This window comes from Melopsittacus undulatus, chromosome 3 (assembly GCF_012275295.1).
Source record: "Melopsittacus undulatus isolate bMelUnd1 chromosome 3, bMelUnd1.mat.Z, whole genome shotgun sequence".
Lineage (NCBI taxonomy): Eukaryota > Metazoa > Chordata > Aves > Psittaciformes > Psittaculidae > Melopsittacus > Melopsittacus undulatus.
Window position 1 is genome coordinate 92,194,221 of NC_047529.1, and position 12,672 is coordinate 92,206,892.

Genomic DNA, 12,672 nt, shown 5'->3' on the forward strand with positions numbered 1-12,672 from the left:
GTCAATCTTCCCACTTCTGAACAAGACTTCTCTTCTGCCCTTCACACTGTGGAGGTCAACCTGTGTTTGTTTCTATGTAAAGGTTTCCTCTGGGTCACCACTATCTTTCTTGAATGCGTAGCTGATCTGCACCATCACAGAGCTACCCTTATTTCTCCAGTTACTGAAATACTTCTGTAATAGCCAGACAATGTATGCTCCACATTCAGTGCTGCAGGGCATGTTTCTAAATTTGTCAATACTGCAGCAACATTATTTCATTTATTTTTTTCCCCCTCTCTAATGTAGGCTTGGAAGCTTGCGAAAAAGATAATTGGGTAAAAACTAGATAGGTATATCCAGGGAAGGTAGAAAAAATGTAAATGTACTCTGCTAAGTTTACTAGAGTAATGATAGTTACTTTACTCAATAATCTGTTCTCCGTCACTTTGCCCCCAGAAGACTGTATACACTCCTGGTACCTTTTTCCTCCCGGGCTGTGGAATATGTTATTTGAAAACAATCAGTCATTCACAGAAACATAAAAATAACATTTTCATGCCTGTGACCAGTAACCATATTTCTATGTAAATAACAAAACAAAGCACAACAAAATGGAAAAGAAAAGCCATGAAGCATTATCTTTGTGAGCACTTCACTTTTAAGCAGCATTCTGTAAACCAAAAAGCATACTTCAGAGTGAATTCTTCAAGGGGCAAATATTACCGGTCTTCCAGTTTAAAAAATACAGTGGACTGAATTTTATGTGTATCTAATTTTCTGTTGCAAAATGGAAGTAATAATGCTGGTGTGTAGCAATATATGAATATTAATAGTAAATGAAAGCTCCATAAACTACCATGCATAGGCCTAAAACCAAAGAACAAGTGTCTATGGATTTTTTTAAATGGATTATAAAAATTTGAGTTGTGTTTTGAGTTTGAAACAAGTCTGTTTCCACCAAATCTGTGCCACCTATCTATTTGATGCGAAACTGTTTTGAATCACTCTTTCTACCAAAGTTTACCATTTTTTTGAATGCTAAATTCCTCTACAGAAAATTGAAACCAGCTGTGCCTTCTTTCCTCTCATCCATATGCTGTAAAACCTTTGCCACATAAGCTCCATAGCTTTTCCTGGTTGTTCTTGTTGAGCAATGAAACAGTTATCAGTGTTGGAGTTTTTATATCATCAGTATCTGGAATGACACAGAGCAGAACTATCTCCATGAGCTGGAGAGGTAGCTGTTGGTTACTGCAGAAGCAGCATGCCCTTGATCAGGAAAAGTACATGGGGCGATGGTACAGCAGCACATGATACACATGACAGCACTTACATAGTTAGTTATACTTTTCATTTACACTACTGTGAAATTTTCGAGCAGATTTGAATCCTGAGGAAAAACAAGCAGTGGTAAAGGCTGCCCAGAGAGGCTGTGCAGACTCCATCACTGAAAGGGGATTAAAGACCCAATTGGAAAGTCTTACTCAACCTGGTCTCATCTCAGAGATGACCTTGCTTTGAGCAGAAGATCAGACTACATACCTCTTGATGTCCCTTTCAGCCTAAGCCTGGTGACTGGGATTCTGGGGTGTGTCTTTATCCATGCTTAGGTTATTATTTTTGTAACAGTAACAGGGAAGATTTTCATGTGGCCAAAATAACCTATTGGTTGTCATTTTCCTCTCTTTTCTGTCACAAAAACATACATAACTTAAAACACTATTATGGTCTCTTTTACTATTAAGCTCTACTTTATGCAGAAAAGCTAAGAATACGTTTGCAGTGAAATACTGCAAGAAACATGTTCATGAAGCACAATAGCATCTAGCTGCCTTAATTTTTACTGTTGTTTTCAGATAAGTATTGCAGCCTACAATGGGATCTGTGAAGAAACTTTTTCTACTTAACTGAAATTGTTTTCTGAATCAGAAAGAGGAGATTCAAGGCTGAAGAACTGAAAATACCTAAGGTCTAGGACACAAAGAGAATCATCTGAGCTACTTTTCAGTTTCAGATTTTGAAACATTTTCAATTTATTTCTACCAAGGGTTACAGGAACATTCCTATAATTATAAGCACTGAATTGGAGTACTCTTGTCTAAGTTGTTAGGATTTTCAGGTTAGGAACTATGTGGGTCAGCAGAACACATTCCTGCAAGTGTACTGCAGACTCTCATCTCCAGCTCATCCCAAGCAGCTTGATCCCACAGCTGCTTGAATTCTGGAAGGGCCTCTCTCAGCTGCTGCCTCCACAGAAAGTCTCATTGCACTAAAAAGCAGGAGTTATGACAAGCTAAATATGTTTGTTCCTTCACTAAGAGCATCTCACATGTCTCATGGACAAAAATAAAAAGCTCTTACAAAAAATATTCACTGGTGACAAATATTCACCTACAGGTTAACTTCTGTCATTTGTTTTCTAAAGGCAATGAACAGAACTACCTGTCAGCATCTTGTTTTATCTGAAGAAGCACCTTATTTGCTTCTACAGAAGTGAGTCAAAGCTTAGATAGTTAGCATGAGTCTGAATAATGGTATTCTCCTTTCACTACAACTTCCTTCATAAGTCTTCATAAGCAGAAAAGTGCCACGTGAGTTTCTGAGAGAACATGAAGTACAAGAAATATATATGGAGTTAGATAATAGGATTGTGTCTCCCACCTTCATGAACTCCCTGAATTTTTAGAGATTTTTTTTTTTAAATCGCCCTGCTGTTATCTGATATCCTTTAATGATAAGAGGATTTTTTGTGTAGTCACACTGTGTGATAATTGAGTGAATGCTATTTCTTCTGAGCATTCTGTACTTTGTGGAGTAGAAAGGAAGTGGAATGAAACATATATGGTGGCAAGACTTTTGAGAGGAGGCAAAAATTGCTTGAAACTAAAGCTTCAAGAAGCTCTTAGTAAGGAGACAACCCAATTTGCTTAAGCACAATTTATTAAAAAAATAAAAATAATAAAATAGAAAGTTCAATAATGACCAGGCTAAAATTTATTTGCAACTTGCTTTAACAGTGCCCTGAAGGACCAAATGAATGAGCCTCAGAAGAGATTAAATTAGAAGTATATGCAATGTTGAATTAAATGCGGGGCACACTGGCTTATGTTTGTGAATAAATGAGAATTTAAGAGTCTGCATTCTTTTTCCCATACTTTTCCAAAGCCATTTAAATAAAGGTTTTTCCAGCGTTATATTTCACATCTCTCAATGGTTTAGTAGGTTCAATAAAATCATCTGTGGATTGCAGAATTTTCATCACCTGGACAAGTGGCAAAATCCAACCTTGAAACTATTGGGATGCAGGAATTAAACAATACAATTAAATAAGATTAGAAATTCTATATGTTTGGCCTTGAGTAATGGAAATTTCAAGGCTTTTGTGAAGCCCTCTTACAAATTGCACCGTAATCTGTAAAGAAATTTCCTTTCTGTCAGTTTTCAGAGGAGCTGATGGGTACTTTCACAAGAGAATGCCGAGTATTTCCCTGGAAAGCTTTTAGTCATCACATCAGAATAGAATATACAATTAGCTCTTTCTAACTGATTTTATTGCCCATTTACTAGACCTTCATTATGTTTACAGAATTATTTCTGCTTCTTTTTATTCATATTATTATTTTTATATGACAAAGAGGGTCATTTCCCTCTTTCTTTTAGATGCCAGTATTGTTTTGTTTGTTCCACCTTTCCCTTCTCCTTGTAACTTGCTCACAGTTGCCAGCATTCTTTGTCTTCATCAAGCAGAAGATTCTTTTCCTGCTCTGTCCATATCTGTATTTCAGAACACAGGTTATTGCTTGTCCTTTTCCTGGTTTTCTTTACAAGAGAGTGGAGCAGTGACTGCTGCTCACTGGAGGAGAGTACTGAGGGCCTCTTTGCTCTGTTGATTACCTGAAGGGCTCATTTGGTACCAATGACTAGTAGCCATGCACCATAAGCTATAGCTGCTCTTGGAGACCATGTGCTAAACTTTTTCTACCAGTGGGATTTTTATGATTCCTTTTGAAAAGTCTAATACCCTCTGTATGAAAACAAACAAACAAACATATAGGTAAAAATGAGGAACGAACACAGAACTACTTGCAGACCAGTGCTGTACCTGCACACAAATATTCTCCCATGACACTGGTGACAGTCATTTGTTTTCCTTCCAAAAAAGATCTTAATAGTGAGATGAAGCCAGAAACCCTGTTGCCAGATTTTTTGCTCACTGACTCCAGAATTAATCAGAAGGAAATATATTGAGGGCAGAGATCCCTACAAAAAAAAACAACTAAAGAATAACCCAGCTGTGTGTTTCCCTGTGTCAGAGAAGGTCATATTCTGATAATGTAAATCTTTAAGTAAATCTGCTGTCAGACATTCTTCTGTTGTGTCCTCCTTCAGATCTACTATTGATGCAGATAGAACTACAACGCTAGATGAACAAATGAAAACCCTGTTGAAAGTCTGACCTCCTGAATGTAAAAAATGTACCAAAAAAAGGACTGTCTATCTTCTGATATTTCTTGTCTCTCACTTATCCCAAGGCACAAAAGTAAACCCTGTGTTGCAAATCCTGAAGTTCTTGTCAGAAGAAATGTCATAACCAGTTGGCATTCAGGACACAGTTCTGATATTTCCTTTGTAATGTGTTCATTGCTTGACATTGAGAAGGCTCTTTTCTTCAGCTGTGTAGCCAGTAGTTTAGACATAAGGAGCAAATGATGAAAGAAAGTGGAACTGCTAGTTAAAGTTGTACCATCTTGTCAGATCTGGGATTACATTTTTAATTTCAAGCTCCTGCATAAGACTGCAGACAGTAACCTCAGAAGCCCTGAAGCAACAGAAACCTAGCTTGCACTATACCGACTACTAGCAAGAAAATTAACTCTATACCAGCTTAAACCAGGACACTTGCCATGGGCAGTGTCTGATGTCTAATAAAAAAGGCAAAGAGACACTGGTAGTGTCTATTCACCTATTTTTAGAATAGTCTGCTGAATTTGGTTGAAATTGGTCACTGGCTTTATGGATGACAAGCTCAGAACAGACTAGTAAGTAGGAATATGACCACTAACAGTAAGCACACATAAAACCACTTTCTTTCAGAACTGAGTCTAAAAAGCATAGACAATCTATAAGCCTTGTTTCATTAGTAAAAAGCAACAGAGTAGTAAGTGTGATTGAGTGTCCTGGGTTCAGCAGTAGCAGTCATTTTTCTCCTTCTTAGTAGCTGGTGCAGTACTGTGGTTTGGCTTTCAGTTTGGGAACAGTGCTGATAGCACTGATGTTTTTAGTTACTGCTCAAATGTTTAGTCTGACCAAGGACTTTTTGAGTCTCATGCTCTGCCAGGGAGGAGGGGAAGCCAGGAGGAAGCAGAGATAGGACACCTGACTCAAACTAGCCAAAGAGATATTCCGTACAGCAGCATGTCATGTCCAGTATATAAGATGGGGGCAGTTACCCGGAAGGGTTAGATCACTGCTCTTTCAGGCTGGGTATCAGCCAGCAGGTGGTGAGTGGTTTTATTCTCTTCCCTTGTTATTTCCTTTATCATTACTATTACTGGTGGTAGCAGTGGTGATTTTGTGTTATATCTTAGTTACTGGACTGCTCTTATCTCAACCCATGGGAGTTACATTCTTTCTATTCTTCTCCTCATCCCTCTGGGAGCCAGGGGGAAGAAAAGTGGGGGGACTGAGAGAACATCTGTGTGGTTTCTGAGTGGCAGTCCGGGCTTAAACCATGACAGTTGTTTTTGCGGCATGAGGGGTTGAGATAACGACAGATCCGACTGGAGTGTGTCTAATTATATTTGTGATAAGCATTCATTGTTTTGGATTAATAGTCACTTGTCACAATGCTGATTTATTGACTCTCAAAGTTGTTGCTCTTGATCTCACAGTTTCACTTCACTTACAGCTGGTATTTGGGGCTAGGGGCCTTGGGCTAAGGTTCTTGTTTCACTGTACTTTATGGTAATGACTTGTAATACAATAGAATCATTGATAATGAAGCTGATCTGGCTCGTGTTCCGAGTGTGGTCACCACCTCTATACTTTGGGAGGTACGTAATAGAAGTGCTAGGCAATTACACATCTTTTTTCCCTACCTCCATGAGGGCTCACAAACACAAGCAGATCTTCCAAAACTGAAGTTCTCTAAGTGCCTTTAGCTTTCCACAACTGATGCACAACAGCCATGTCAAAATATCTTTGGCTGCTCTCTCTTATCTCTCTATCCCTTCATCTCTCTGTATGTTTATCCATCTACCTATCTAACTCTAAGAAGAGTATCTAAAGGACTGAATAAAATTCTGCTTTTGTATTAACTTTTATACTGAATATAAACTTTTCTTTGATTAACCTGGCTGTCAGAAAAACTCCTGACTTCAACCCATCAACCAGGATAGATTTGTTTGTTTAGTTTGCTTTTTCTATACAATTAGGCTGATTTCTCTTTGCTGTTTTCCCAAAAATCTGACCTGATCCAGTTCATTGTAATGTTCATCCCTTTGAATTCAGCCTAAGCAGAAACACATTGCTGTTAGTCCTGGAGGTGCTCCTGAAACCAATGATAAGTGTAAGGTAGCAACTGCTATAGTTGTTATAGATCACTCTTTAAATTCCTTTTCTTCTTAATTAAGCAGTTTGAAAATAGAACAAATATGCCATAGTGATGTACTATAGCTTGATCTTTGAGTGTGGGTTTTGCTTTCAGGCTGCATGCAATCAGAGTCAGCCTGAATCTTACAAGAATATAGGATTGAAAGGGATTTATCTGTAGCAAATTAAAGCTATTACCAACACTTGAAACTAAATACAAACACAAGACGAAGTTAGAAAATGAGAAACAACGCAACCAAAGCAAATCAACCATGTTCTCATTAAAGTCAATGGACATTTTGTCATTGGCCTTGATAGGAGTGGGATCTGTCCCAAATTCTTCACTTCTCCCATTAAAAAAAGGAAACTGAAATCTGTGGTGTCATTTTCCTGCTCCTAATCTTATTTCCTCATTTTCCTCTCTCTCCCTCAAATCTGATTTTCCAGGGACTTTCTGAACAACGTAGTAAGTATAAGTGAAAGGCTGTAGAAAGGATAATGTGCATGAAATGTAGCTTAAGTTTTGCTGGCTATTTGCTTAATCAAAGTGCTTTTCTTACAACTTGCAGCACTTTGCTGCTTTAGTATAGACTGGGCCTGACCAAGGTATTTTACAAGCAAACAATGTCATTCTCTGCCTAGCTGCTTGAGTAAGGAATTTTTATCTCAGTGTTAAAAAGGGGAAGATATTTTAATGCCACTGAAAGCACTGGGGGGCAGTGTGATGTAGTGAAGTGTGTGCTGGCACAGCCGCCCTGTTAGCCGCCTGGGGTATCACTACCAGGAGGGACTTCTGTCTGTATCTGGCAGCTCTGCTGTACCTCCTTGAAGGGCTGAGAGTATGTGCGTGTGCTCTGCCTCTTCCAGGGGGACCCATTAGCAGCTGGGTGATAAGGCACTGTGAAATAAACTTTAATATAATGTTAACAAAGACTGACAGTCTAAAAGGTTTGACTTACTGTGAGCATGTTATGAATAGGTGCATACTTGTTTCTCTACAGGACCACCTGAACTCTGAGAACAAGCAGAGAAGTCTGTGGTCCTGGGTCTATGACTGTGCTTGGCAACGCAAACAGATCTATTATTTTCAAAGAATACCTCTAATTGATGCTAGAGTATGAGGAGTGCTGCAAATTGTTGTTGGTGGTTGTATGATTTCTACTTGTATTTGTTTGTTTATTTGTTTGTTTTGTTTTCAATCTATTATTTCTTATCTTACACAAAAGCAGGCAAACAAACTAGTCAGCTATATAACATCAGTTAACCAGGAAAGCAGTGCTGCTGCAATCACAGGGGAAATGATACACAAGCACAGTATTTCCCAGAGGGTCCTTATGTAAAGTGTTGATTTTTATTTTTAACATCAGGGGGTACTGCTATTCTTATTGGCCTTTTACCTCAGAAAATTCTGCCCTCTATCACACCACTGAAACTTCTAAATGATGAAGAGAAATGGTGAAAACCTGGTAGTTTTTGAAACAACCCAAACGTCTAACAAAGTTTAATTTCTGTAATTGTAAGCAGTCATTCATAAACAGAGCATGGTTTTTACAAATTACTCTTATCTGAAAGGAATACTCTAAAGGAGTTGCAGTCTTAGAGACCTAACAGAAAATTTTCTAGTTCGAGAACAAGGGGACTGTTATTAATTTAATCATGGGATGAAGGCTGAGCCATAGAAATGATATTGAAGGGTAACTTTCACTAAGGTGTTTCAAGAGGAATTCTAACCCTGGGTCTTTTACATGGCGTAATGTAAAATGCAATGTACGAGCTAGCTTGAATATAAAAAGCTGTTAAAGGAATGCTTTCATATGGAGCACTGCTTCTGGTCTGTAGCCAAAAATCATATCTTCAGTCAGTCACTTTTCCTCCTGCAGAGTTTCTGAAATAATTCCTAGAGCAAGTGTTGTGATGTCCTCTGTCCTATACCCAATAGCACTGCTGTTGGTATTAACTCCTTGATAGTATCTCTGTTTTCTGATAGCAATATACACCTAGAAAAGGGAAGAAAGTGTTATGAGAAAAGCTATGCTCAAAAAAAAACAGTCACACCTTGGCTCCATAAAAATCTCCTAGAGTATGTGAGACTGTCCTAACTAAAACATCAGTGGAATGAAACTTAATGTGCCATTTCCTACCCTATACCCCTTCCCCTCCCCTTATTGAGAACTTCTGTGCTAAATGAAAGCAAAACAGCAACAAAGAAACCTAAGAAAATCACCCATACCACTATGATACTATCGTTATCCTTGTGGTCAACCTTTAAGGAACTTGTTGAGTCTCGACCCATACAAAATAATGATTATGCAGCCAGGCCATACTCCTGTTTAAGATCTGGTTTACATACATAATTTTAATTGTCTTTTGTTATTTAATTGTGTTTTATATAATTGTATATAAAGATAGAATAAGTGGTCGTATTCATGCTATATTTGATACAAACCAGGCTTCACATACAAATGTGCATTGGATTAAACAAGGATGCATGAAAGACAACCCCTGGGAGCAGAAGTGGTGATGAAGACTGACACTGCCAGAAATTTAACCCATATTCTGTATGGTGCTGAGAAAGCTTACAATGGGGTAGTTGCCAGCAGAGATAAAGACATGTCCAACAATGGGTATTTTTGGCATCATCAAATTTATTGGCTGATCTCATATTTCTGAATAATACCCAGGAAACCACGAAATGAGAAAAGAGCCTCAACAAACACTAATTAAATGTGTACTCTCTCTCTTTCAGTCTAATTAGCACACAGAGGTTGAGCCCTGGAGAAGAAAATGTTCAGCTGGGAGAGTACAAGAGAAAATACAATGAAAAAGCCCAAATCACTCTCAGTGAAAAGTGTATTTGTTTCTACTCACTATGGGTTGAAGCTTTAGCCTTCTTTCTTTTTTTAGCCCACCTAAAAACTCCAAGTAAAACTCATAAATTCATGTCATTTCTTTAGTTTCATTGAGAGATGCTAGAGATCGTGCAAGATTTGCATGCCAAGTTCACTTTAAAGTCCAGGCATTCTTAAAAATCCACTCAGATATTCTGAGAATGTAGAGTTTATAGCATTGAAATTGCATAGATCAGGTTCTTCCAGAGAGCAAACCAGGGCCTGGGATTCAGATAATGTGACTAATACTCAGAGGATAGAATTAAAGTGACATCTTGAGCTATTTGATTTCTGTAGGTCACAATTTTTTTCTAAAGGCACTTCAGATGTGTGCAATATGACAGTTAAAAAATACTATCATTCTACATTATTTTCCAAATTTCAAGCTACTTTCAATACCTCCACACCAGTGATCTTTATCATCTTTACATCTTTACATCCATCATTATTACCATCTATGATTATTATACATTAAAATCAGGTATATGTTCTCCAAGCAGATTCCTTTGGGACACTATAAAGTAGAAGTTTTAAAAAGAAAGGTTTTTAGAAATACCAAATACCAACAATGTCCCTTAGTTGTTCTGAGGACACACATCTAATTCTTAAACTTAGTGAAGACTATTTCCTGTTGAAGAACCTTATGTTAAAATGACCAACAGTAGGCAAAATCTTAGGTCTGCATAAGTGCTATCAGTCAGCTGCTTTTTGTAGCAGAGTACAGCTGAGTAGATGGCTTAATCACACAGATTTTAAAACCCAAAGTATAAATGCAGTCAGAATAGTCCCATACATTCTCCTTTAAGAAATTGATTTGAGGATCATTTATTTATGTTGGGGCTTAAAACATCATGAAGAAAAATAAAAGTAATCTGATATTCCCCTTCTTCACTGGAATTTTACAATTTACGTCCTTTATCCTTTGTGTATGTCAGTACAAGCTTGATTCATGTTGAACTGTACCAAAATGTGAATACTACCTTCAGGCCTGTTTCCTTTTCCTGGTAATCTTGTGACAGCCAGGAAAGCACTTCGAAAGCAAGTACGTAGTGTAGGAACACGTATCCATGAGTCTGTGCTTTTTAAATTCACAGAGTTCACTTCTCAAAAAGAGTATGTCAGCCCCATCACTGAGGTCTGCCCATTTACACAAGGAGTTACTTGGTCCAGTCTCAGCATCAGGGTGGCAGCTGACACCACCAGACCATACTATGAGAGGTACCCACAGAGAAAATTAAGAGTCAGGGCTCACCTCAGCATATTCTCTTATGGTCTGCCTTTACACCTTTTTACTCTTGCGCTGTCTGGTCTCTTGGCCTCCGAATTCCTTGGTTTCCAGGTCCACTGACTCTGTTGCTTAACTGATTTTTTAAACTGACCCATTTGTCTTCATTTGACCTAAGAGGACCAAGTCAGTTGGATGCCTGTAGGCTAGCAAGAAGGCCTTACTGTCAAATATGTGAATTCTTCCAGAGCCGATAAGGTGGCTAACATCTACCTGTCTATCCTCACTATTCCCTTTCAGCAAAGGGGATAGGAACTGGCTGTTGGATCAGGAGGCACATTTTCAGTGTCTTTTACACAATTTTGTGTCTGTGAACAGCCTAGGGACAGCAGACAGCGCAGCACACTGGAGAGAGAAGGTGGTGAAAACTGCATGCAACAGTCATTGTTGAGAGGACTGTCCTTTGTGACTAGATAATAAACCTAATGGTTTGTCTAGAAATTTGAAATACATAAGAATGACAGTGAAATTAACCATGGTAGTTCCATATCAATCATGTGTCTGTATTCAGAGACAGATCATCTCTGAAGAGATGCATTATTGGTGTCTGTGTACCCAGTGAGAGCAGACTGAAGTTCTCCCCTTCGGCATCCAGATGAACTGGAGATCCAGAGCTGGGTGCTCTCCAAAACTATCCTTATTACTCATTACATCATCTTAGGAGATGTGAAATAGACAAAGTTAAGAATAGTATCATGACAGATACTAACATTCATTGAAAATGCAATTTTCAAATGACATTAATATTTGTACATTGCTTTCTAAGAGATAAAATTGGTCATAAGTAACATTTAGAAGGTATTTATGCACATAGAGAATGTCACTGCAGATTGCAGTAATACATATGCATAACATCATTAATTAAAAAAAAAAAACACGTGTTATACAGTCAGATTCTATAAACCTCACTGGAAGACTAATGAGATTTACTAGAAAGTCAGATTATATATGCTGAGTTAAGTGCAATAAAGCTGATAGAAGAATCTGCAACTCTGCTTTAGACCTGCAGAGCTTCATCTATTGGCATAAATGTCCTTCTTTGTCAATCAGACTTTAATAATATCTACTGACAATGGCAACTTCATTCCATCAGGCTTTAGTAGATGTATACTGCTAGACACAAATTATGAAGAAGAGAATGGAGAGGATGCTCTGAAAGAATGCCACTGAGCATACCTTTTGTTAGCTGGGTGCTATTGTTAAGAAAACAAGTCACCCAGTGAAATCCTTGGAAATGGATTCAGTTACTAGTATACTTTACAAACCTGGGTACAGTGTTTTTTAAATCTCCAGGGAATTCTAAGAGTACTTGTTTTTGCCCATTGGTAAAGAATGGTGCATCTTGGTCACTACCTTTATTTTTTTTTTAGCATTAATATGCTTCTAATAATCTGGTTTAATCTCTCTTACCTCTTTTTCTCCTTCTTTCTCTTTTCCTGACTGACTTGCTATGTTCTCTGTTCTCTCAGAGATTATTGTGGATTCAGCCTCTCAACAAACACCCAGAGAGAACCTGCAAAATGAAATTACTATTGACAGCCAGAGCAGCCATATTTCTAGATAGATATTATTTAAACATATCCGCTGTGATTCCAAATTAAAGGTACAATACAGACACATGATCTAAATAAAGCCCCCAGGCATCACACACTGTGATCCATTTACCTTGCACATTGGAGTCTGGACATCAGAACAGCTTCTCTCCACTTCTTTACTTCAGGTCTGAACATGGAGCACTGCACTTGGGGGCAGAGTGACTTTGCTGACCAGTTGCACCACTATGACAGGTGATCACAGCACGACCTAACAGGTCTTACTGAGTTTGAACCTGGTTGTGGAAGGTTGCAAAACCTATTTTACAATAGTTTTCTCATACTAGTGGATGAAGTGGTTGGGAAATCACTCTAAGGAGCTCACTAATGCTAC